Below are 27,997 nucleotides of genomic sequence, written 5' to 3'. Positions count from 1 at the left end.
TATGGGGTCTCACTATGTTTCCTCAGCCATTGAAGAAACAGTGACTGGTCTGTAACTCCTGGCCTCAAGTGATCCTCCTGCCTCAGCCTCCTAAAGTGCTAAAATTATAAGTGTGAGCCACCCCACCAAGCCTCTCCTTTCTTAACTGCCTTTCTTGAATAGGACCTCATCTGCCCATGCTGGTTCCCATATAACACCCTAATTTTGTTAGTACAAAAGCAGGCACACAAGACTATTGAGGTATGCAGGACTTAACAGCCATTAATTAGATTGTAGAAGATATCCACCTACTGGAGCCTAACCCTTATGCTTTAGTTACTATTCTGTCTAGAGACTTAAGCTGGTTTACTCTTGTGGACCTTAAGGATGCATTTTTTATTTTTATTTTTTGCACATCTCTAAGCTCCAACTCTCAGGACATTTTGCTTTTACATGGGAAGTTCCTGAGACTAGGATCAAACAACATTGTTGGACTGTTCTCTCTCAAAGTTTTAAGAATTCTCCCACCACTTCTGATGAAATCTTAACCAGAGATCTGAGGATATCTAATTAAAAGAAGGGTCACATTCTAGTTGCCAGCAAGGATGAAGAAGCCTCAGGCCAGAACACAATTTGGAACTTAAATTTTCTAGCTAAATAGGGCTACTAAAGTCTGCAAGAAAAAGGCCCAGATTTCCCCAGACTTCTGTTAAATACTTAAAATTTGAATTGTCACAAAGGTAGAGGAGTTTATACCTTGATCCAAAAGAGGCACTGGTGAAGGTAGCAGTACCTACTACCAGGAAACTATTGCATGGATTCCTAGGTATGACAGGGTTTTTCATATCTGCATGCCCAATTTTGAACTGGTAGCTAGGCCCCTTCAGAAAGCTTTTAAAGGAAGAGACAATGAGCCTCTCAATTGGACTCACGGACACCATAAGCCCTTCCAAGTTATTAAATAAAAATGACAGACTCATTGTTCCTGCTCTAGGTCTTCCAGACATTAGAATGCCTTTTGACCTATTTGTCCATTAAAGGCAAGGGATTAACTTTGAGACATTAACCCCAAATCTAGGTAATGTGAGAAGATCTAATGCCTGTTTGTCAAAGCAGCTGGACGTAAGGGCTGAGGGATGGCCCATATGCCTGAGGGTGGTAGCAGCCACCTGTGATTTACTACAAGAAGCAGAAAAGGTCATCTTGGATCAGCCCACTGCTGTATATACTCCCCACTGTGTACCTCCTCTATCAGAACCAAAAGGAGGATATTGACTTACTTTTGGAAGGTTAGGCAAGGACCAAGCCATATTAGACACCCAATCAGGACCTGCACTAATGATAAAACGGGTACAACCCAGAGGCTCTGGACTCAGAAAAGACAGATAAATTGAATGTACTTTGTTGAGAGCCACCCGGAATTTCAGGGATTTTGTTGGTATTTATGGATGCTTTCACTTGGATGGATGGAAGTATTCCCCCATCAGTTGGAAAAGGCTTCTGAGATTGTAACTGCTCTATTAAAAGAAATAGTTCCCCAATTTGGGCTACCCATATCTATTCAAAGAGACAGTAGAAGAGCCTTTATAACAAAAATAACTCAAGAAGTCTCTGGTGCATAGACATTCATTGGAAATTAAACGCTTCTTGGCAACCACAAACTACTGGCAAGACAGAAAAGATGAATCATGCTCTTAAAAAGACTGTAGCTAAAATTTTTCAGGAGACTAATTTACCTCAGGGATGAGGTCTTACCCATCGCTCTGCTTCAGATGAGAGTGGCCCCTAGAAGCAAACTCTAATTGAGTCCCTCTTAACTGTTACATAGGAGACACTTCCTATGCTCAAAGGATGGACTGGGGGACCTGGAGGGAAGCTGAACTAAAGAATTAGATGCTGTCAGGTGTGTTCCATCACTGGAAGTCTCTCTCACTGCTATAACATGAGTTCACTTCTAGCAGGTTAATATTGCCCGCAGATGTTCCTCTGCACCACCTCTGTCCTGGAGACTGGGTTTTATTAAAGTCCTAGAAGAATGAACATCTGGAAGATCAGCTTTGTCCTTGTTGGATCAAGCCTTATGAGGTGCTAATGGTGACTTGTTCCTCAGTCAAATTGAAAGGAGTCAAGCTGTGAATCCATCATACCCAAGTTATGCTGGTCCTAGTATAGTCTTTGGACTCACAGCACCTTGTATGCAGAAACACCTCCAGGAATGGAAACCACATGGTAGAACACCATAGCCAAGATCATCCAAACATCAGTTGGCAGTAGGCAGTACAAACCAGATACTGACTCCTCCAAATGGACCAATAAAGCTGGTCCGACTTCACATTGGTGTTTAAGAGACCACCCGCCTAAAGATAAGCAATTAACTACTCTCAGGTTCCTGCTTTACTTCTTGGTTTACTTGCTTGTCTTCTAATTCTCCACCTGCTCATGACTTACTGTGTGTTGCCTGATCGCTTTCTCTGCAAACAGTGCTAACAGGTCTTTCCTTAAGTAACCAAACATTATCGCTTTCTTTTGTTGTTGTTGTTGTTGCATCTTCTCATTGATCATAATCTTCAGGGCCTTCTTTGGCTGTTTCAGGCCCCTAATGTGGAGTCTTCTCTGTGTCCACTCCCACCTGAGCCAGTGCCTGCCCCTGTTGGTAGCATGAAGCTGCTGCCCCTCATGGAAGGAGATGGAGTAGAGGGCCTGTTGACCAGCTCCCTGTAGATCTCCTGCCTCGAGTTCAATAAAGGCAGTGCTTGCCTAGCAGCCGATAGAAAGCACTAGAGCTTTGCCTGGCCATTGTTGGACCGGTTCTGCTCCCCAACTGCACACATATCCTTGTGTCACAGACATCCACCTTGGAAGGAGAGGAGATGGGAGTCTGAGGGCCCAGGATTGACATGGGGGCAGATAGGAGCCTCCCCAGCACTCCCTGCCATCTTGATACGGAGAAGAACATGACAAGGACCACCGGAGTTACAATCACCACCAACATGCTCTTGCCAGGACAGGCCCTCCCCTCAGGTTTCCTGTCCCCTACACTCAGGCAGAGGGTGTGGGGCTGCCCAGATGGGCTCACAGGCATGGCCTGGATTGGACTGGCCTGCTTTGGGCCACCCTGGGCTACCTTTGACCTCCTGACAAGTGGCCAGAGGAGCTCTTAGAAAATCCTCTTTTATAGACTAAATGGGTGGGCAGAGGTGGAGGATTGTGAGCAAACGATCACAATCACAAATGTGATCACAAATGTGACACAGAGATGACTATGTAAGTTATCCTGTGATCGAATTTGTAAGCAGCTGTATTAATGAGGTTACATCGAATAAACAATTTCAGTGGCATAACACTGTATGTTGCACCCCCCCTGGCATTGCTAGATGGGTGCCCAGGTTGGAGAGGCAACTTTCCTCCCCGTGGTCATCCAGGAACCCAGGGTGTTTTCTTCTTGTGCATTCACCATTCCTGTGAATGGTGATCATGTAAATCGGGTCATTCTTGTCAGACCCAGCTAAAACAAGAGTCCAGAGACCAGAGGGAAAAAGCACTCAGGGAATATTACATTGTTCTGAGAATGTAATTCTCTGCAAGCCCAGCTGCTGAAACTGCCTGCTGTAACCTGAAACCAGTTTTCTATTAGTTTCTACAATGACCTGCCAGGAAGCTAAGACTAGTTTCACCCACCACCACCACTCACCAATTAGAGGATGCCAGTTCCCTAAAATTTTACTCATGCTGATGACCTTATTTTCAAAACAAAACATAACATAGCTCTTTTAATAAAACCTCCAATCTTCTTTTTGTTCTTGGACATTCTGAAGACCTCTTGGACTATGTGTATGCCCTGAACTGCAATTTGTGCTTTCCCAAATAAAACATTTAAATTTACAGATTCACCAACGTATTTTATTTTGACTTTGATATCTGGGGCTTCATCCCTACTTGCACCCATCAGCAGAAGAAGAAAGAGCATGAAGAAATGTCCACCAGGATTTTAGGGGCCTGGACTGGCAGTGGCTCCCATTAATCCCACGCCTCTTCCTTCGGCAAGAACTGGTCATGTGACTATGCATAACACAAGGGAGCCTGGGAAATGTAGTCCAACTGTGTGTGTAGAGAAGGGGAGAATGGATTTTGACAGACAACTAGAGTCCTCTGCAACAGTAAACAACTTGTTTGGATTTATTGTGTTTCTCCAATTTTTATTGAGTGTCTGCTGTATTCTGAGCACTGTGCTAACAGCTAGACAGAGAGCTAATTCAGCAGCATCTTGACCTAGGAGAAGCTCTCAGTATTTAGAGGAAGATACGACATGGTACAGAGTGCCTGCTATCCTAAGAGACAGAAGGATAAAGTGAAAGTCTTAGAAGTCCCATGAATTATTCTAGAACGGGAAACTGCCTGCAGAAGATAGTGATTACTTTTAGAAATAAACCAGATTTGTTTGATGGAGGGAGACAGCAGCAGAAGCTATGGAAGCCTGTAATTTATGTACAAGATATATTAAGGTTCTGTGCAGCAATTAAAATCAGATTTTCAAAAACAATTGAATAGCATGGATTAGGGCTCATATTGAGTGAGAAAAGTAACTGGGAATGTAAGTTGATGCCGTGTTTGGAAAAACTCCATGTCTAAGTTTAGGTGAAAGCATACAAATATGTTGGGTAATAGTTCTCAAATTTTATGAAATACACTGTTTAAGTAATCAGAAGGATTCCATCAATGGGCTTTGGTTCGATATACTATTTTCTCTAAGCCAGATATACATAGTTGTGATGTTGGCCAGTCATTCTCAACATTTCCCAGCACTGCTGCCCCTTTTCCCCGACCCCCTACCCTGCTATGAGACAGTGACCTGGTCTCTATTTTCTGTTCTAGAATCTACGTACTCAATAAATACTCCCTGAAATACCGCACTTGGAAGGAGACCTCCTTTTTACAATGTAAAATGAAGAAAAAAGGACTTCTTCTCGAAGTTATCTTCCAAACATTGATTCTTACGAAATTTTAACTGCAAGCCCATAGCGATATCTAAATTTGAATGTTGGCTTCTTTTGCTGACGCCAAATGCACAGCCCTGCAGCATTTGTGTGTCATGCTCCATGTGACCACCAGAGGGCAGTGCATGACTGCTATGACATTGTTTACTTCAAAATGTTTGCAAGTGAGCCTTCTTGAGAAAATTTTATAAAAACTTAGGAAATTTGTTTTTTCCTTTAAAATAAGAAATTATTTATTTTACAGCAAATAAAGTTTAGAAGATTTAGTTCTGTACCTTAGTTCAAACTATCCGCATTTTACAGTCTATAAGGCTCATTGTCAGCACCACAAAGCTGTCTAACCAATCTTCTTATCTATCCTGTGTGATAGGTTTTCTTTGTTCTCTTTTAGAGGTAAAAGTCTAAGAAAATGCTTCATAAATCCAACTCTCAGACCTTGAAGTGGAATACTTCTAGTTAGACTATATAAAAACTTGGGTTGTACCTTGTTATTTTCACTCAGCAGATACCAAAAGGAAAAAAAAAAAGGAGAAAGAGAAAAAATGAAAAGAACCGTTTTACACCATGAATTTAGGCTTTCAGTCGATATGTTGAATTTATAACACTGAAGCATCAGAAGTAACCTAATAATGTCCTGCTCCATCCTTCCTTTCCATTGATAATTTTTAAAAAGGCAACCAAAAATATGTTTCTTTCATTCTTCAAAATAAGTTGCAAAGAAGGATCGCAACAGTGAATGTCCTCATCCACACCTCCGTTAACATCTCAATGTTGCTCACCATAACCTGCCATGAACTGATTCAGGAGCCACCTAGAGCTTTATTCACGGCTTTGGAATGTACCATGTTTCCTATACCAGAAGCCTGGTCAATGTCAGTGTCTCTCTGTTCAGAGGTCATTACAACAACTTTTGTCACGGCTGGCCTTGTCTTACCATTGTCAAAGAATCTGTGCATATCACGTTTTAAGACCACATTTCCCAAGCTATAAATGTTTTTCAGGAACCACAGGTACTTTCAGTAAGCTAGTTGTTCAAACTACAAAATTCTTACCCGTTTTAAAAAAATTTAATTGAAGGTTAATATCTCTACTTTCTGACAGAAGTACAGGGTTCATTATACCATGGGTGAAAACTAAACTTCATGTATACGAATGGCCAGAGAGGTCTGCAGTTTTACAAAGCCCTTAACATCACTCGAGTGCACTTGGCATTGGCCAGACCACAATGGGAAACATCCCAGCAAACTGAATAAAAGAGACTTTCCCAGTACACGATGGTCATCCAGGCTCCATGTCAGTCACATAAAAATTTGAGCAACATGTAATCCCACCCCCACCCTCACACCGAAGCCTTGCACCTCACAGAATATCTTGATGTTCCCCGTTACTAATGACAGCTGCTCCCATTTCTGCTGCCGTGGCAGGGAGTCTTGGCACTGTCTTAGCAGGGCTTGGAATATGATCAGTTACTGTGTTTGAATGCACAAGTCTGACTCCTTCATCCCAAGTGCCATCATTTGGAAAAGGACATGGAGTGTAAGTTCTTCTGTGCTTTTCACCTACCCTAGCTAAGTACCATGTTTCTTCAAAGAGTGAATCTCTTGGGCCCTTGGGAACAGAGTTGACCAAATGATGGGTGTCTTCTCTGAGCTTCATGTTTTCCACAAAGATATCTGGTACCACGCAAGTTCTTGAGCTACACCTTGATTTAAGATCCCATAAGCTTGCTGTTGTTTTATCAATAGCAGACCCTGGTGAGGCATCTTGTGTAACTTTAAGAGAGTACAGGGTGGCAGCTGAACCAGAACCATACAAGAACACTCCAGTCTCTTCCCTGATCATTACTGAGGTGAGTACTGCGCTGGGACAGTTGTGGGGAACCATATACTGAAGATGTGTACATATTTCTGTTTTCATCGGATACAGCAAAGATGCCTTTGCTTTCTGATGGAAGAGTTCAGAACTATCCTTCATAAATGCCATCTCCACATTTGTATCAAAATAGATGTCTTCTAATTTAACATTCCCACAGGCTTCCAGGCCAGTCTAAACACTGTTTTTATCTCTGTTCTGATCATTAAGGAAGTCATTCCGCAACGTCCGAGACCAGTTTACAATATGGTGAGTGAAGGATCAAGACGCCAAAATTATTCAAGGTAAAATCTTGATCATTTCCCTCTTTCTGCAACTGGGCATGGATCTTTTTGCAGTCAGCAGAATAGCAGTAATCTGATGCTCTCAAGCAGCACTGTATGGACCGTTTTCCATCTACTGTAGGACATTCAGAGAGCATATCAGGCTCATAAAAGTCATGGGCACATTGCATATGTGTCCCACGAAGCCCTCGTTCAAAAATTAAAGTTGCATTTGACCTAATTAGCAGAGCTACCGCTCCAACTCCACCTGTCAGTCTAACATTTCATGTGGGATATACAGCAATATCTCCTACAACATCCAGGGCAAACTGTCCATCCCAGGAGCTGGACTCAATACAGTTAGCAACACTGAAGACAGCAGCTGGGGCTCCATAGAATGCATGAGTTGTGTCGGTTCCCTCTACGTCTATATCCCCAGACTCCTCAAACAGCTGCATCAAATTAGTCTTCACTGACTGATTTGTTGATGATTGTCTCTGTTCCACCTTCCATTTGCCCAATGCAATCATAGGAAAGGTCATTTCTCTCCACAAGATTCTGAACCACAGGCATGCAAAGAGAGTTGATCTCTTCTCTATGTGTGCAGAAGCCCATCTTGGCCTGGCCCAAGCCAATGGTATACTTTCCAGCATCTATATCAACATACGTTTCCAACTTTGAAAATATTTCCTTGGCATGCCCCAGGTTTGATATCCATTCACTGTGTCCAATCTAGGCTTGTCTTGGACTTCCTGGCGTCGTGCTCAGTTTGGTGCCTGGAACTGGATCTGGCGGTGCTGTTGGCCCCTCTGCTGCCCTCCCAGCACTGCTCAGCTGCACACCCTGCAAGCCCAGGCCATGGGCCTAATCCTAGAGAGTTAATAAAGAAATATTTATTTGCTTTTGTTTTTCTATTTAAATGGGAGGCCAGTGAAAACTCCACACTAGAAACAAATATAAGGCAATCCAGTAACTGGGAGATACACCTTGTGATGAGTGCAAACTCGTAAAATTATTTGTCCAACCTCAGGATTTGCGTCCAGATTCATCTCTCCCTCCTCCATTATAGACAGTGCATCTGTCTATAATGCACTAAAGATATTTGGTAATCACGTTACTTCTTCTTTGTGTTAGGAATCTTTCGGTAGCAAGCAATCTGCTTATGGGACGGTGAGAATATAATGGAAACAAGGGAGGACAAAATACAGGTGAGCAGCAGAAGGTCTCAGCCACAAGTGTGTCAAAGTGGACATCTCATTGTTAGCATAGGCAAGGTCTAGTATACATTGTCTGCTATCCCCAAAGAACTCAGTGTCTGTGTGCGAACTTTGCAAAAATCCTCCCTCCCTCCCTCCCTTCCTCCTCCTCCTCTTCTTTCTTTCTTTCTCTTTCTTTCTTTCTTTCTTTCTTTCTTTCTTCTTTCTCTCTTTCTTTCCTTTCTGTCTTTCATTCTTTCTCTCTCTCTCTCTTTCTTTCTTTCTTCTTTCTTTTTTCTTTTTTCTGTTGCCCAGGCTGGAGTGCAGTGGCACGATCCTAGCTCACTGCAACCTCTGCCTTCTGGGTTCAAGTGATTCTCCTGCCTCAGCCTCCCTAGTAGCTTGGATTACAAGCATGTGCCACCATGCCAGGCTAATTTTTGTATTTTTAGTAGAGACAGGGTTTTACTATGTTGGCCAGGCTGGTCATGAACTCCTAACCTCAGGCGATCCACCCACCTCAGCCTCCCCCAAAATCCTTTATTTCTTAAAAGAGGATCAGATCAGAGTAATGACAAGCGATTATAATAATTTTGAGGGTGAGATTAGGTTTTATTACAATAACCTGGTAGTTGTGCTTGCTATAATCCTTAGCCCCCTGCACAGGACACTGGGCAACCTGAAAGCAGAGTCTACACCTTGGTTCCGACTACATAGCAGATTCTTAGCTCAGCACCTGGCCAAGCAGAGGTGCCAAGTACAGCTGAATGAAGGCACTTGGGTTGCAAGATATGACAAGAATACTACGATGTTGGAAATTGGGACTTTCCTAGAACAGCCCAGATACGAGGTCATCAAAAATATGTGCCTTGATAACCTACCAGGTCCTTTAATCCCACTGCAACCCCCAGCCTGGACCTACCTGGTCCCAGGTATTTCCTAGAATCACGCTCTTGCTTTGCCTTCTCTGCTTACGTTGGCTTCCTTCATTGGCCTACTCTGTTTTACTTCACTCTAGGTCTTGGGGGTCACCTCTGATCTCCCTTGGATCTCCCTTCTCTGGATCTCCCTTCTCTGGGAACCCATTGGATCTCCCTTCTCTGGCTCACCTGCTGTCATGTTGTTTCTGGTTCTGCACTTGACTTGGGTTGTAGCATTATCCCAACTCCAGTTAGAAGACCCCCCCCAGCATGCTGACCCTGGGAGCCCTCACTAACCAAAGTTACCCCCTCACCTCACCTCTTCTGGCATCCCCTCTTGGCATGGGAGTTCAGATGTCTACAGATGTGTAAGTAAGAAAAGTGGTTTCGTGTTCTCTTACTAGAAAATAATTCCCAACTTCTGAAAAATTAGTAGAAAATTGTGGGTTTATTTGCTTTGCTTCTTGGAATAAGAAAACTTGATGACATAAAATAGAAACTGCAATATTCTGATACCAATAACAAAGAGTAATTTAAATACTGCGGCCCCAGATATATTCCCTTCTTTTATGTTCATGACGCTGTCATTTAAAAACATGGCTCTTCAGATAAAACCTACTCTGCTGTCTAAGAATTTCTAGAAAAAGAACGTTTTTTGCTTGTTTGTAAAAATTCCTTTTAACACAAATGGAACTTTAGAACTCAACTACTCAAATTGTTGCTTTTCATAAATGAGGCAGCCAGCACCCAGGGAAATGGTGTGTCTCGCCCAATGTCACCAATCCTTGCCCTGGCCTTGAGAGAGTACACAGGGTCTTATTCCACTTAGTATCTCCAGATTCCATGTCCATGTTTTTTAAATAGTAAGAGCTCAATAAATCTAAACAGAACTGAACTATACTGAGCAATGTGATAATGTCTTGAGATTTTCTTACTACTGGTTGTAGGTTCACCTTTGTTTCTGGTAAATCATGTTAAAATTTCTTGAGCAGAGTAACTTGAAATAGATAAGTCTCCTTTTCTGACACTGAGCAGGGAAGAATTATGCTGACCATTCTGATTAGCTTTCTGTATTCCCTGTGAGAAGCAGCACTCTAAAATCATCTGATTTGGGCTCAGAGCAGCCCAGATTGTAATATTATCTACCAGTTAATTGGAGGCAGGAAGCCAGTTCTGCTGCTCCACACACACCAGCAGAGACTTCAGAAGACCTTCATCCACTGCGGGAATGGCTGAACCCAGACGGTCTCTGAGGCTGTCTTTCCTCTTGGTCAGCTCCAAGTATGAGATTTATACATGTTGGAGAGGTTCATGTTGCTGTTAGAAGGTAGGTCTTTCAGAATATTAGATTTTGTGGAACTAAAGTTTAACAACAGGATTTTACTTATAAAACAATAACTATGTGAATGTGTAAAGCTTGGTATGGCTATACATCAGTGGTGTTTTATTCATTAAACAATTTATTTAACGATAAGATTGCCTAAAATATAAGCTTTTCAGAGAAATGAGCATGCCTGGTGATTTATGATGCACAGAAAGACCTGATCTTCTGGAAAAGGAGCAGAAATAAATTATGTGAGTACAACATGAAATGCAGAATTGCAGAATTCTAAAACTGCTCTTCTCCACTTTTGCTGCAGTAACTGAAAAAATCATGGCATTAATATTGATCTTTCACAATTTTTTGACAAATAAAAATTGTATATATTTAATATGTACAATCTGATGCTTTGATATATATATAATGAAATGATTATCATAATTAAGCTAATTAACATATCCATCGCCTTATATAGTTACTTGGGGTATGTGTGTGTGTGTGTGTGTTGAGAACATTTAAGATCTACTCTCTCAGCAAATTTTAAGTATTACTGTATAGTTACCATAACTATACAGTATTAGTATTATTGTTAAGTATAGTTACTGTACTGTGTATTTGATCTCCAAAACTTATTCATCTTACACTCGAAAGTTTGTGCCCTTCGGCTAAATCCCCCAATTTCCCATTCCTCAGCCCCCGCAGCCTCCCTTCTACTCTCTGTTTCTTTGAGTTCGACGTCTTTAGATTCCATGTGTCAGTGAGAATATACAGTATTTGTCTTTCTGGTCTTATTTAATTTAGCAAAATGTCCTTTATGTTCATCCATGCTGCCACAAATAGCTGGATTTCCTTCTTCTGAATCACATTGTGTATATATCTCATCAATGGTATAGCATGTGTCAGTACCTCATTACTTTTTAAATGCTGAAGAATATTTCATTGTACAGATATGCTACCTTTGTTTATTTGTTCATCAGTAGGTAGATGTTTGGATTGATTCTGGGGTTTTTTGGCTATCATGAATAATACCTCTTTGAACATCTGTGTAAAAGGCTTTGACATATACATTAGCTTTTCTTTCTCTTGGGTATTTCTAGGGATAACGTTGCCAGCACCAGCCCACCCAGATGCATCTCATAAGGTTTCCATATTTTATGTCTTTGCCAATCTTGAAGTCACGCTTTCTCTTGCGAAAAGAAAAGGTGACACTTTCTCTCCTCCTTTACACTTTCACACTCTTCCTATAAAATTAAAAGCCAAGTTAAAACTCAAATATATCTATTTTTTAAATCATGGCAATCAGCAAGTGATCCCATGGAATTTCAACTTTTTAAATTAAATGAAAAGGTAATCTTTTAATTGAAAGCAAAGCCAAGTGGTTGCTGAATATCTACCCTGTGGTGGAATTACTGAGGATGTGTCAGTGATAGTCTGCTCAGGGCCCACAGTTCTGTCTGGCGATCAGAGCTGGCCTTCACTCTTTCTTTCCCAGCTGTCTTATTCTTAATGTCTGAAGGGTTTCCAGAGTTACTTTGATCTATTTTTTGGACATACATTTTTTTGGACAAAAACATTTCACATTTGAGCTTTTTTATAAAGAAATTTAATATATGGTTTCCTAGCTAGTAAGCAAATAAATAATGTTATGTTGATTTGTACTTATTTGGGCCATTTAAAAATTGTGATAAAAGATAATAACACTAAATTTACCATACTAACGACTTGAAGTATACAACTCAGGGATAGTAGATCTATTCACATTATTCATTTCCAGAAATTTGTTATCGTACCAAACCAAAACTTGTTGTCCATTAAATAACAACTCTGCAATCCCTCTAACACTCATCCCATAGGAATCTCTACTAACTCTCTGTTTCTGACTTTGCCTATTCTAAGTTCCTCATACATATAGAATCACACAATATTTGTACATTTCTGCCTGGCTTATTACATTTAGCATAATGTTGTTAAAGTTTATCCATGTAGTAGATCTCATTTCTTTTAAAGAATGAGTGGTATCCCATTGTATGTGTTGATGTTTACTTGTAGAATAAGTAATTTATATATTTTCTCCATGAACAACTAACTGAAAGGCAAAGTAAATTACTGATAAAAAAGACTAGAATTGGCTACAAATGGAATCCTGGAGATGTTATTTACTCCCTAATTTAACCAATTTTCTAAGTAAAACAATGAGAAGATAAGTAGGACTTGCTACTTTTTGGTTTTTTCACATGCTAATCATATAGACAATATGCCCACAGACAGCACAGTAAAACAGTGAGAACAAATTCCTAACTGTCTGTTAAGAAATGCTGGAATATTCAACATGAATTCGATCCTATGACCTGGGTGTACATAGAAACTGTTTATTCAGGTTTGCCTCTTGTTTAACTCTGCATATTATAGTGAATTATTACTGTTAGTATTTTTAAATTAAGACGGAGTCTTGCTCTGTCACCCAGGCTGGAGTGCAGTGGTGTGATCTCGACTCACTGCAACGTCTGTCTCCCAGATTCGAGTGATTCTCCCACCTCAGCCTCCCGAGTAGCTGTGATTATAGGTACCCACCACCATGCATGGATAATTTTTGTATTTTTAGTAGAGACGGGGTTTCACCATGTTGGCCAGGCTGGTCTTGAACTCCTGATCTCAGGTGATCTGCCTGCCCCATCCTCCTAAAGTGCTGGGATTATAGGCGTGAGCCATCACACCCAGCCCTAGAAAGCTCTGCATTTAGTTAATTTTCCGTCTTGTTTTATTGATCTGCATAGAGCATGCAATTTTTGTGTGTGTTGGGTAGTTTATGTTCTGATGCTCATGGAATGCCACAGAAGTCAAAGACCAAGGATATTTTGCTGTAAAAACCAACATGTGCTCACGTTAGAAAAACAAAAACAAAACGAAAGTTTTCTTTCCTCAGGGGAGATGCTGTTCTGTCTCTTGAAGAAGCTTGGCAAGCCTCAGTGTAGGATGTACATGATGGTTTCACATGAGACACGTTTTAAAAATCCTCTCTGATACCCTTTTTTATGTCTGATGGCCAATCTCAATCAAAAGAAGGCTTTCCCCTGCTCTGTGACGAGTGACTCTCGGCATGAAGCAAGTTAGATTCCTCCAGTCAGCAATTTGGTTTCAGTCTCAGACTTTCAATTGAAACTAAAAGAAGGAAGGAAAAAAGGAAGGAAGGAAAAAAGGAAAGAAAGGAGAGAAGAAAGGAAGGAAGGAAGGAAGGAGAGAAGGAAGGAAGGGAGGAGAGAAGGAAGGAGAGAAGGAAGGAAGGGAGGAGAGAAGGAGAGAAGGAAGGAAGGAAGGAAGGAGAGAAGGAAGGGAGGATAGAAGGAAGGAAGGAAGCATGAGTTCATTTTATAAAACTTTTATCCAATAGGTGTGATGTACAAAACTCCATCTTGGAATTCCTGAGAGATATATCCTAACACCATCTCGATCCCCAACTTTCCAAAACCACGGTGACACTTCACAGGAGTGACTGTGTGCAGAGGAGAAGACAGGAAGCAGTAACAGCAGCCCTGGGCTGGGCTCAGGTGCTCTGGACACAGATAACAGGTTTACAGAGGGGCCTGCAGCTCCCTGGGCAATGGACAGCAGCCTTCAGCATCGAACCCAAACCAGACACCCTCTCTCAGAGCTAAGGGCCTAGTGGACACCAGGCTTCATTCTCACCAGCTCAGGGACTGGACAAGACCAAGCCTGCAGTGGGGCAGGGGTGTGGCAGGCAGAGGCCAAAAGAAGCCTCAGCATCTACAGGTCTCTACGTTACTTCTCACTCTCCCAGTGACTCAATTTTTCAGATATTTTACATCCTAATGTGGTAGGCAGGGCACCTTGTAGTGACTGTGCACCTGTGGATCTTGGGGCATCACTGTTTGTTTCTTGGCAAGTGACTGAGGCCTGCCTAACTCTGCACAGGGCCAACTAATTAGAGCCGCTTACTCAACAGAGTGCAGAAAATATCCACAATGATTAGCAGATCTGTTCAGGAATTTTGAGTTGCTTTTTGTGTGTTTTAAAATTTCGTTTGTTTTTATATTTACTCTGTTAACTAATGGCATATGTTTGTGTGTGCACAGAGTTTAGAATGACAAGGTAACAACATAAAGGCAGAGCGGCTTTGTGGTTAGAGTGAAATGTTGTTCAAACATGCCATGCCTCCTCCCCACCCTACATTCATTTTTTTCTGTTAAGGCGTCATGTCTCCAAGAGGCTTTCTTTAATAAAACTGCTTTTGAATTATTTAATAAAAATAGCCCCTATTCTTTGCACACTTACAATATGTCAGGCATTTTTTTGAATACATGGATATTATATCTCTATTTGACAGATGAGAACACTGAGACTCAGAGAGTAAGTTCACAAGAACTCTAAAGCTAGTGAGTGAGTAGCTGAGCTAGAATTAGAAGCAAGTGTATTTGAGTCTTGTAGAAAGATAACTCCCCAGATTAAGCAGTTGTATGTTGTTACTGTCTACCTCTGGCTTGGACTGGGACAAACTAATGTGTGTTAGAACAATGAGTAAGCGCATGTCAGTGGGAGGCAGGGCAGGTGGACAGTGGCAGAGACAGCTGCCTGGGACATGGAAAAGCCATGCACCCCATTCTTTAAAGCAACAGCATTGGGTTCACTCTCACCTGCACTAGAGTTGGGATTTCTTCATTTCACCTTTTGTTTTGTTACCTTGCTGAATTGACTTATTTTTCTCTGATTCCAGGTCAACCAGAAGGATTTGTTACAGATGGTTTTTGGGTTAACAAGGGCTAATGATGGAAAAATCACATTCTAGAGTAAAAGCTTGCGGGAAAGAGTCTGGAATCCAAGGCTACCAGAGCAGGCTGTGGAAAGAATGGAAGTAACATGAGCCTGCCCACAGAGCTGGAGAAGGGTTCTGGGCTCAGCAATGTTGCATACAGCCAAGCAGGAAGCAAAGCACCCAAGGAGGTACCAGGGATCTGACATCTGCATCGATCAGTGGACAAACTCAATAATCGGAGTGAAAGCTGGAGACCTAGTGGTGATGAATCCCACCCTTAGAGGACTGAGGGTGGCCTGGCTGCCATCCAGCTGGGCCATTCTGATGGGTCAGTGCCAAGGACTGATCAATCAGTGCCCGTGCCCAGCAAGTTGAGGCCTGTGTCCAGCTGCTCAGGGGATATGCTGAATATGGTCCCTGACTAGTATGGCTGTGAATTCAAGCTGGGAAGCATGTGATCATTAGAAGACCTATTTCCAAACCCAGAAAAAATAGGAGCCCAGGAAATTAGCTGGATAAGAAGTTTTAAAAATGCATGGTTAATGTAACAGATCTCACCTATCTGAGATCCACGTCTATTCACCATCATTAAATGCCTCCTACTTAACGTGGGCTGACAGGGGTTAGAGAGTGAGCACTGGCAGCCAGAACGTGGAGAACTCTAGAGATGTTGTTTTCTGTGTTCCCAAGCTTTGTACACTGCCTGGCTCTTAGTAAGCAACCAATATATATCTGTCGATTACAGAAGTACAGCTCAGATTCCCAGGGAGTTTTCAGCCATTGTGATTTTCTAAGTAATGTTTCTATAAGCACCTAACAAATCATTGCATTATTAGTAAACTTACAATCTGTAAAACAAATTAGTAAATTAATATCACAAACTTACTATTTAGTTCACTCCTTTGTTTAATGACACAATCTTGATTTTATTCTGATAATCTCTCATTGAATAAACAATGAGTTCCCAGGTGCCAGAATGACTTGAGAAATCTTTATTACAACTCCTGATCCATGATTGAATTTGAACCTGTGAATTGCTGAAGTCTTGAACACTTAAAGGAAATAATGTAATACAGTTAGTTAATGTCTAGGTCTTCTCTGACCTTCTATCCCTACCTCATCCTAGAGCACCGGGAACCTTCCCTAGCACAGCAGTAAGGTCCCAGCATGACAACTGCTCTGTCACTGACCAGCTCTGCTCCTGACTGTAAGCTCCATGGGGCCAGAGATTTATCTGGTTCACCCTTGTATTTCTAGTGTCCACTCGGCTGATTGCATTGTCATGGTAGGTACTCAATAATTTTTTATTAAATGAATGAATGATGGTGAGCCAAAATTCACAATCTGATTATTGGCCTTTGTATATCTAAACTTTTAATACCATGACATAATAGAATATCTGATACTGACAAATTTTAGTTGTATTGTTACTGTGAAAAATTAAATTCTTACAGTTAATAGAATAAGACAGTGCTGTGTATGACTTTCTAAAATCTTTTGGAAAAATATATAGTTGGGTGCTTTTAAGAATATATTTAAAGTCAAAATAATGAATTTTGAATATCAAATAATGAATATTTGAACAGTTATTCCTCTTATTTTCTAAGTGGCACAAGACTCTAAAAGCTTTATGCTATGGAGACATTTATTTTCAAAGTTCTGCTTTCAAGTTTGAAGAAATTTCTATACAAGCAATATATATTTGTAGTAGAACTATTTAAAAATCAAATGAAGGAAGAGGAAACAAATTACTAGAAATAATGCATTGTCCTAACATCCAGGTATAATCAGAGTAAAAGCCTGGCAGAAAGATTCTGGAATCGAAGAATATTTTTGCTCTATACCCATACCTTTACCATATCTTCATCTCTTTGTCTCTCTTTCTCTTTTCTTAACCCTCTCACACTCATGCATATGTACGTGTGTCTCTCTGTATGCATGTATGTATGTGTTTCTGTCTGTGTGCATGTGTTTCTGTCTGTGTGCATGTGTTTGTGTGTGTATTTCAATGCAGATGCAAATTTATATTTCAAAATATAATTCTCCTCTCACAGCTCCAATGTAAACATAGGAAATGAGTTGGCAGTGGAGCTGTGGAAGAAGGAAAGGTTAGCAAGGCCAGTCTTGATGGTCAGATGTGTGTGTCTGACTCAAAATGTAAATTATGTACTAATCCTTCAATGTACATGCTACATCCTATCATAAACTTTGATGCCTGGGGAAAATATGACCAGTCATTTTTATATTTTTCTAGAAGACTTACTATTTCATTTGTAGTTCTTTCAACTTTTGCCTGAAGAATTGTTTTTTGTGGAATGTCTGTAGGTGGTCTCTAAGGGACTCCACAGAAAAAGAGCCAAGCCCCTCTTATGTCTGGTCTGCAACAGGTATCACCCTACTACTGTGATTTCCACTAATTGAGGTCGAGTTTTTGAAAAAAACCAAATATCTCAGCAGGAAATCTGTAATACAATAAAACTGCTAATCATTCTGTGACAGTATAATATGTAAACTCATTACAGTAAATTCTATATATTCCACTCTTTTAGATTCTTCCAGGCCCCTTTTCAGCTACACATTGAAAATTGGATAAATATACCCAGTAATGGGATTGCTGGGTCTGGGTATATATTCAGAGGGATATAAATTATTCTACCATGAAGACCCATGCACGCAATGTTCATTGCAGCATTATTCACAACAACAAAGACATGGAATCAACCAAAATGCCCATCAGTGACAGATTAGATAAAGAAAATGCGGTAAACATAAACCATTCAATACTATGTAGCCATAAAAAGAATGAGATCACTGCTTTTGCGGGAACGTGGATATAAATGAAGGCCATTATCCTTAGCAAACTAACTCAGGAACAGAAAACCAAATACCGCATGTTCTCACTTGTAAGTGGGAGCTAAATGTTGAGAACTCATCAATACAAACAAGGCAACAACAGACACTAAGGTCTACTTGAGGGAGGAGGTTGAGAGAAGGGAGAGGAGCAGAAATAACAACTATTGGGCATTAGGCTTCATACCTGGTGATGAAATAATCTGATGCAACAAATCCCCAGGAGACAGGTTTACCTATATAACAAACTTGCACATGGATACCCAAACCTCAGATAAAAGTAAATAAAAAAAGAAAATTGGGTAAGTACCCCCATAATTCTGCACTGTCCTCTTGCATCCACTTCTGGTGTCCAGTAATAAGAATATTCTGAAGGGTACTACTACCAGCTTCTGCACTGTGCAGTGGAAATTTTGGATGTGAATCCTACATATTAGCACACACACTTCACCGTGCAGCTGCTGATTAATTCATTTTTCTTAGCTATACCAGTTTCAATTTCTTAAACTATCAAAGATTGGCAAAGAAAAAAAGGCTTGGACATGTTGTTTACTCTTTTTTCAGTTTTGCTGAGGTATAATTGACAATAAAAATTGTTCATATTCCAGTTGTACAATGTGATATTGTGAGATACATAAACACAGTGAAATGATTACCACAGTGAAGCTAACTAATATATCCATTGGCTCACATGGTTACCTTTTTTTTTTTTTTGGTTTGTGGTGAGGATACTTAAGATCTATTCTCAGCAAATTTCAAGCGTACAACACATTATACTTGACCCTTGAACAACACAAAGGCAAGGGGCACTGACTCACTGTTCAGTCCAAAATTTACATATTAACTTCTGATTCCCTCAGAACTTAACTCCTAATAGCCTACTATTGAGGTATCAGCCTTGCTGATCACATAAAAGTTTGATTAACACATATTTTGTAAGTTATATGTATTATGTACTGTATTCTTTCAATGAAGTAAGCTAGAGAAAAGGAAATGTTACTAAGAAAATCATCAGGAAGAGAAAATATATTAACCATTGATTAAGTGGAAATGGTCATTATAAAGGTCTTCATCCTTGTTGTGTTGACATTGAGTAGGCTGAGGAGAAGGAGTAAGAGGAGGGGTTGGTCTTGCTGTCTCCGGGGTAGCAGAGGCAGAGGAAAGTCTGTATATAAAGGAACATACACAGGTTGCTCAAGTGTCAACTGTATTATTAACTATAGTCACCATTCTATACAGGGCTCCAGAACTCATTCATCTTATAACCAAATGTTTATACCCTGTGACCAACATATCCCCATTTCCCCACCTCTCTACCCTGGTAACAACCCTTCTACTCTCTCTTTCTATGAGTTCAACTCTTTTGGATTCCACACAAAAGTGAGATCAGCAAGGAAAAAATAATTATAAAGATATGTAAGATAAGTAAGGATAAAGGTATTATCCTTGTATTTGTGCTATTCACTGTCTGGACTTAAAAGACACCATTCCTCAGTTAAATTTCAAACATATTATATATATTTGCATATCATATATACATATATCATCTTGCTCACTACTATATATATATATATCTAGTGTGTATATATATATAGTAGTATGTATAATACTATATGTAGTAAATACATAGTGTTATACCTAGAATCAAATGGAATTATACTATAAATGTTTTATAATCTAATGTTTGGCTTTAGAATATATCATGAATATCATTCCAGGTGACCAACTTTTAAACTCTGGTTTTCTATAGCACTTGTTTAGTTTTGCATTTTTTCTCTGCCTGTGCAGCAGGTATGTATCATGCTTTGCCAATGCATATGAAGGCAACATGGAAGCAGGATTTGTGTTGTGCCTTCCATAGCCCTTGATAGACTCATGGATACATTAATGCTATTTAATAAGTGATTATAAAATTAAATTAGTGAATAGTATTGAATCTAGCTAGACACTGTTTCATATTTAAGTGTTAAGGAGTGGACATTATACAAGGTGATCAAAAAGGTAAATGGGCTAGGAAGTTGAGTTCTGTGTAAAACAAAAGCCTTAATTGGTTATAAACTGTTCATTCCCACCTGTATTTGACAGTCCTATGTTCAAAATTTAGTCTTAAATTAATACAACAGTGACAATCTTAAATATCAATCATTAGAACTTCAGTTATAGAACTTCAATTACAACAAGGGCCTAGTCCAATGTAGGATGAAAATTCTTTAAAATTTTTTATAATCACACCAATAATCTGAAAATTCCTTGATATTTTTTAGCATTCACAATAATAAAAAATCAAGGAAAATATTGTCTTTCACATCTGGAAAACAATATATAGTTAATACCAAACTGTAGTTAGATATGAGTAGTAGAAATGTATATAATAAGAATGATAAGCATATAATGTTTTCTAACTCTATGCCTAGGCCATGGTACATTTACATTTCACATTAAACATTAAAGCAAACAGAGATAACTTTAATCTCTAAAGATGTTTTATATCTCCTTTGTTATTTACAAGAAAAGCAAATGGGTTTACCTAATATAATGAAACTGGGCAGAGATTTATATAATAAGATGAATTTATTAAAGAAAACTCAATATATCAGTTTTAGCAGCTGAAATATTGCTTCAATTTTAAAATGACCAGTTCATTGGGATTTTATTTAGGAAAGGCAAGAAACTAAAAGAAAATAATTAATGACAATATAATAAATCTAAACACTTTGGCAGAATACATACTTCCTAAATATTATACTTGTCTAGGATTTCACTTTGAATATATTGTATTCTTTTGGAGAAAGTTGCATTTGGAATATCAACTGTAATTCAATAAATTTCATTATAAAAATAGTTTTTTTGTTATCCTGTTATTTTCTTGTTACATGAAATACCATTGTCATGTAGGTGTATTTACAATGAATATGTTTCAACAAACATTTTCTATAACAACATAATCTCCCACGTGTATGCAATTGTTTGGGACAAAGAAAGATTAGGAGGGAGACAGGCAAAATTGACCTAAAACTGATTTATCTGGTAGACTAACCCCTTTGACTTCACAATCTCTAATACCCCAGCTATTAACATCTAAACTTCCAAAGCGGAGAGGAAAATAACCCAAGAATTAGCAGCTAGGAGATAATTTCCCTTTTCTGATTTAGCCTGCTAGTAGGGAAAATTTTCCACTTACAGCAGCACCTGCCAAGGAGGTACAAAACTGAATACTGTGTTCAAGTACAGTGGTTGTAACCAGCTAAAGTTGTTAAAGGGCCATTAACCTTGAGTGATTCAATACATTGGATCCCCAGCAGACTGAGCCAAAGTCTCTGTCCTGGCCAATGAACAGTGAGACTTGTATCAGCTAATCTCACACAGACACTTCAGGAACGTTTCTGGGAATCCAAAGGTCTAGTACATGCTGAGACATCCCCTCAATTTCTTCCCCTTTATGAAAATGTGGGGAGGTTATTTGAAGACTCAGGAAAAAGTCAAACAACATCTTGTATGGTTGGGATTTGTCCGGCATAGTGTTGCATATCTCTTAGATAAGTGATGCTATGTGGCATTACTACACATAGGTCTAAGACAAAGAGGTACCTCTTGGTCAGAAGACAAGGGTCTAAAAACCAAAAGATACCTCTCACACTCACATATAATAATCCAATATTTAAGAATTTTACTTCTCCTTCCTGTAACTCTGAGCTTTGCTTGTAGTAGTGTTTTAGATACAAATAAAGGAATCCTTAAAACCATATGCAAAAGTAATTCTCTTGCATTGGAAGTTGAATCTGCCTCCTAATCATTTCATGGTATTCATTACAGGGAAACAGCTGACTCGTTGTGGTGCTACTTGAAGTGGTTAATACTAACCACAAGGAAAAACAGAAAAACTACATAATGGGTATAGGAGGAGTATGGATAAAATTCAGATGATCTCAATGGAGATTTTTAAAATTTCATATTCTCATATTTTTTCATAAGAGTATGTCAGGATACACTTCAATATACATCTGAGATGGACTAAAATGGATTCGATTTACTTTCCTGCCTAAAATAACTAAAAAACAAAATGTATAAAACATACAAAATATATGAAGCAGCTGTTTGCTAGACAATGAACATTAAGCAACAAGGGACAGTGATCCTTCAAAGACGAGAAATAAACTGAAAAGCCAGATGTTTGCCCCGATTTACTACTAGGGAAAGTTTACAGACTGTGGTGCAGAAAGGGGAATGTGGGCAGTGCCCAGAATCTTGTAGAGTTGTGGAGATGAATCTGGGAACCCGCAGCGGACAAGGCAGTTATATTTTCCAGGACAGAGCTGTGCCAGAGAGGAGAAGATTGACAGAGAGAGAGCCCAGATATCTGCAGAGAATCCCCTAGCATGTTCAGATCAGTTCTGCATGTGATGAAACTACTCAAGTGTGGAGAAATAATCACCAAAAAGAATTAGAGGGAATTATCCTTGGAGCTCATACAGGGCTGGAAATAGTGCCTGTTCCCAAAGGTAAAAGTGAAAAACATTATAATTCGTAGAGCATCTGCTAAAGGACTGAGAAGGATGCTGTCTCCAGGGTGGGAAACATTAACAACTCTAGATTGAAAAACTTTTGATCCCACCAAATGCAATAAAAAGCAAGACCCAAAAGGATCAAACTAAAATTAATTACATCCCAGAGCAAAACTGAAGAACATTTCTAGCAATGCAAAAATATCCAGCACACAAGAAGACAAAAATCCGTTATTTTCTTCCAATAAAAACTTACTAGGAAGGAAGGAAGGGAAGGAAAGAAGGAAGGAAGGAAGGAAGAGAGAGAGAGAGAGAGAGAGAGAGGGACAGGAGGAAAAAGGGAGAGGAGGGAAGGATGAAGGAAGGAAAAAATGAAGGAAGGAGGGTAGACAGGAAGGAAAGAAGATACAACTCATATTAAAGAAAAAAATCCCTGAATGGAAACTGACCCATAATTAACAAAGATGGTAAGATTAGCGAACAAGTAACTTAAAACAGAATTATATCTCAATTCATTCTGCTCACTATACTAGAGGAAATATACTAGTGAAAACACTGACCAAGTCAGATATAGAGGACATAAGAAAGAGAGAAATTAAACTTCTAGAGAGAAAAAATACAAGGTGTGAAATGAAAAACACGCTGGATGAGATGAATGCAGATTTTATACTGCAAAAGAAAATACTCGTAAATTTTAAGACAGGGCAATAGAAATAATCCAACGTGGATAGAAAACATGGAAAAAGAGTTTTATTAAACAAAAAGAGCATCAGTGAGCCTCGGGACAACTTCAAGGGTCTTTTGTAGTTGCAATTAGAGTCCCTGAAGGAGATGGTAAAGATAGAGTTAAAAAAATTTACAATTTGAGGGCCACATTTTTTTCTTTCTTTCTTTCTTTCTTTCTTTCTTTCTTTCTTTCTTTCTTTCTTTCTTTCTTTCTTTCTTTCTTTCTTTCTTTCCTTCCTTCCTTCCTTCCTTCCTTCCTTCCTTCCTTCCTTCTTTCCTTCCTTCTTTCCTTCCTTCTTTCGACAAGGTCTCCCTTTGTTACTCGGGCTGGAGTGCAGTTACACAATCATGGCTCACCACATCCTCAACCTCCCAGGCTCAGGCAATCTTCCCACCTCAGCCTCCCAAGTAGCTGGGATCACAGGGGCACACCACCACGCCCAGCTAATATTTGTATTTTTTGTAGAGACGAGATCTTGCCTACTCCGCAGGAAGGTCTCAAATTCCTGGGCTCAAGCAATCTGCCCGCCTCGGCCTCCCAAAGACTGGGATTACATGAGTGAGACACTACATCCAACCTCAAAATTTTCTACATGTCAAAAATTACAAAACAGGAAAACTCAATGCACCAGAAACTGCAAGCACAAGAAGCTTCAGGAAACGACACCAAAGCACACCAATTACATATCTGAAAACTGGTGATAGAAGAAAATCTGAAAACCGACCAGATAAAAGATTTTCACAAAGAAATAAAGACAAGAATGACAACTGATCTCTATTAAAACTAACAAGTAAGATTTTGGGTAAGTAAGATGGGTTAGATCAGGTAACAGTTAAAGAAGAGACAGTCACTAAGGAAATTCATGGAAACTCCGAAGAGGTTTCCATGAGCACCATTTAAGTATCCCAGGATCAAAGAGACCTTTAGAAAAATTACCAAGGCTTCAGAAGATTTTGGCCAAAATGCTATAATTTGGTTAGAAAATTTGTGGCACAAATACCCAATCAACACTGGATTGGTTCTTTGTTGGTTCTGGGAGACAGTGCATAGTTACTATTATAATCATACTTTGTTAAATATAAGATTCATTTATATTTCATAATTTTATTTATTTATTTTCAAAATGAGTTGCCAAGCATGCTTTTTTTCTCCATAACTTCTTTGAAGAACTGACCTCTAATTAATAAAGTAGCAGCCTCCTGGTTCCCATTATCCATGCTAACCACCCCCTTTTGTGTCTGTCTTCCACAGTATACAGGAGCTCCAGGTACGCAGACAGCATATTGGGTCTTTGGTGAGAGGCAGAGCCCCCTTCCCCACTGAAGCTGAATATGAAGGATACCAGGGCTGGTGGCTGGTGCAGGGGTAGAGATGTCGGTCATTGCTGGAGGATCCTGTGTGGGTTGGTGTTTTCAGCTGTGTCCAGCTCCAAATCTGCTGACTGGATACTCTGACCATTCTGAAGCTTGCACAAGCACCTTGTGAGCTTTGAAAAGTTCTCTCCTGTTCACACAAGCTAGAGTGGTGCTGCTGTTACAGCTGAGAATGTCATCTGTCTCCTACACATTCACTGTGGTGTCTATAATTCATTGACCTCCCCTTACAAGTGCTTTCCTGAGTGAGAGAAAGGAGCACTGGGCTTGGAGGGAGACCAAACAGGCAGGGTGGCCAGACCTGCCCCTTCTTCTCTCCTGGATGGCAGTGCCGGACTGCTTTGCTCAGAAGCTGAGTTATGGAGCAGAAGGGGCTCAGCAGGGCTTTCTGGGCTCCCTGGTTCATTTCAGGCACCCTGGTGGTCTCCACTGCTGGCTTGTCTACCTCCCTTTGTTCCCTCAGGGCTCAGCCCCAGGATCTCTGCAGCCCTTGCTTTCCTCAGCAAGCCTCCACCCTGATAGAGAGACTCACATCTTGGAAACTGCAGCCAACGCCTTGAAAATGTGTCTACATTTCTATTTGTGATCCAGAATTTTCACTTCTAGAGTATCATCTTTGAAAAAATGGAGACTTATGGATGCAGGTGTTCCCTTCAATGAGAGTGAAAAAGGAAAAATGGCCCAATGTCCAGCAGCAGAAGGTGCTGAGTAAGATGTGACACAGGGCCACTGAAAATGCACAAGGGCTAGAGAATGTCTGGGCAGTGTCCACCTGTGGGGACAGGAGATCACGGAGGCTCATGGGCTACACATGGAGGGCCAGGACAGGAGGAGGAGCATCTCATGGGGAGGGCACTGTGTCTGGGTGGAGGGACTAGATCTTTTATTTTATTTTTCATTAATGTTGAATTCCTTCTTTTACTATTAATATATTACATATTTTTGGCTTTGTAATAAAATGTCTATAAAAATTAAAACTAGGTGATATACATCAATTATTTAATAGTGAATTTAATATTTATTTATTTAATAGTGAATTATTTAATAGTGAATGTTAAATGGATAGTATTTAATATGATGTGAACTTTTCATAATTATAAAGATAAGACGAACATTCTAAAATATTTAAGTTTTACTTAAAGGAGAAAATAAAATATTTTCAATGTCCCACCACCAAATCTGATCATCAGTAAATGGTTTGGCCACCTCTCTCAGGGGCTGTGTCTCTCACTGTCTCTCTCCTTCCCTGTCAGTCTGTCTCACTGCCTCATATGCACATTCATTTACATATATGTGTGCCTGTATGTTTACACGGTATATTTTATTTTTTAAAAAATAAGATCCTCAATGCTGCACTTTTTCACATCAATTTCCTTGCAGTCTTTCCCATGTGGGCACAGAGACCCACCATGCCCACCTCAGCAGCTGCTTGGCATTCCCTGGTTACACGGACCCAATTTTCTTCACCCATCCTCTCTACGTGGATGTTAATGATGTTTCCAATTCCTTGTTATTTCAACCTGTGATGTGATGAAGAGTCTTAAAAATAAATCTTGAAACATGGTGCACCAATGTCTACGGGATGAAGTCCGAGGGTTATCACTGCTGGCTAACGAGGCAGCGGTTTAGAGCTTTGATAGACGCTGCCAGCTCAAGAGAGGCATATCCCTAAACAACTCTCCCAGGGCATCTCCTGAGGCCTCTGCTTCCCACATTCTCACCAGTGCTGGTCGTCACTTGACATGCAAACCTGCCAGTCTGATGGGGACAAGTGACAGCTCAATAATGTGTTCAGGTGAAGAGGTCAGCTCCTCCACTCCAGGGGGATGGCATTTGAGCAGTGCCTAGAAACAATGACGGGGCAGGGGGCTGGCTGTCAGCCGAGGGGCTCCTGGAAGAGGCAATGATGTGATCCTGTGGCATTTCATTATTCCCTTGCTGCCGGCTCATGCAGAGAGGGCAGATTGGGCCCTTGGCAGAATGTCTCTGTGTGTGAATGTGTGTGTTTCTGTGGAGTTTTGTTTACTGTATATGTACATATATGATGTTTACCTGTTCATAATTATAAAAATAATATGAACATTAAAAAATATTTCAGTATCACTTAGAGGAGAAAATAAAATATTTTCAATGTCCTACCACCAAATCTGACCATATTAAATGGTTTGGCCAGATCTCTCAGCCTCTGTCTCTCTCATTGTCTCTTTCTCTGCCAGTCTCTCTCACTGTCTCACATTCACATTCATTTACATAAATGTGTGCATGCATGTTTATATGGTATGTTATTTATTTTTTAAATGAGATCCTCCATGCAGATGATCAGCGTGCTTCTTCACATTCATAACATGTTTATATATGTGTGTGTATATGTATATACATATATAAATATAACTCTATACACTGTATATGTGCATATATGCACAGGTAGTGTTTGTGTCCCTCTTTCTGTATGAGGCTCCCTGGACTGGTGGTTGGCACCCACGATTCCTTTGAGCACTGCTGATGAGCTGCGGGATGGCCTGAGACCCCGCTGAGTGCAGGCCCCCGGCTGGTGCGCTGATGCAGATATCGCCACGGAGTCGTGGAGTAAGGGCCGCTTTCCTTCTTGGTCTGTCCCTGTCAAGTGAGTCTGGAGGAAGTAGGTTTACTCTGCCACGGGTGGGGCACAGCGGGGGGTTGGAACCTCAGGGAGCACTTCTGAATATTGCACCCAGGGGGGTGGCTACAGAGAGAGGCCATGGGAGTCTTTTATCCAGGTTCGCGTGTGAAGTGTCAGGGTCCTGCTGCTCCAGCCATTCTGGGATAAGAATGGGGGCCGGGAATTCTGCTGCCCATCTGTGCCATGCTACATATCTGACAGCCAAGGGCCACAACCTGCCTTGTGCCCGGGTGGATGGCAATGGGTTAAAAGGCAAAAGCCAGAGGGACCTTGCTGTATCAGGGGGTCCCCCATTCAAGTCCTATCCACTCTCCACCCTTCTGAACTTCAGAGAACAGAGGAGAAGGGGTTCTTTTTGGCTGGCGTAAATGTATACGTCCCCAGCCTTTCCGGGAAGTCCTGAGAACTGCTCTAAAGCCCACACTGCTGAGTCCCTGGGGCCAGACACCTGGCACAAGGACTGGGGGCTGGCGGCAGCTTTCCGGCTAGCGCATGCGCAGTTAGCATTCCTGGCCCCTGCAGGACCTGGGCCCATGGTCGAAGCAGGTCCCTAGAGAGTTCTCATTTAGAGAG

General features: G+C 40.4%; 1 pseudogene; it reads right to left on the bottom strand.

The window, feature by feature from the left end:
• Position 1: 1 nt before the first annotated feature.
• LOC101009933 lies at positions 2-27,959 on the bottom strand (annotated as a pseudogene).
• Positions 27,960-27,997: the final 38 nt, after the last annotated feature.

Source organism: Papio anubis, chromosome 1 (assembly GCF_008728515.1).
Source record: "Papio anubis isolate 15944 chromosome 1, Panubis1.0, whole genome shotgun sequence".
NCBI lineage: Eukaryota > Metazoa > Chordata > Mammalia > Primates > Cercopithecidae > Papio > Papio anubis.
The sequence above is the reverse complement of the archived record's forward strand: the minus strand, read 5'-3'. Positions and strand labels throughout refer to the sequence as shown.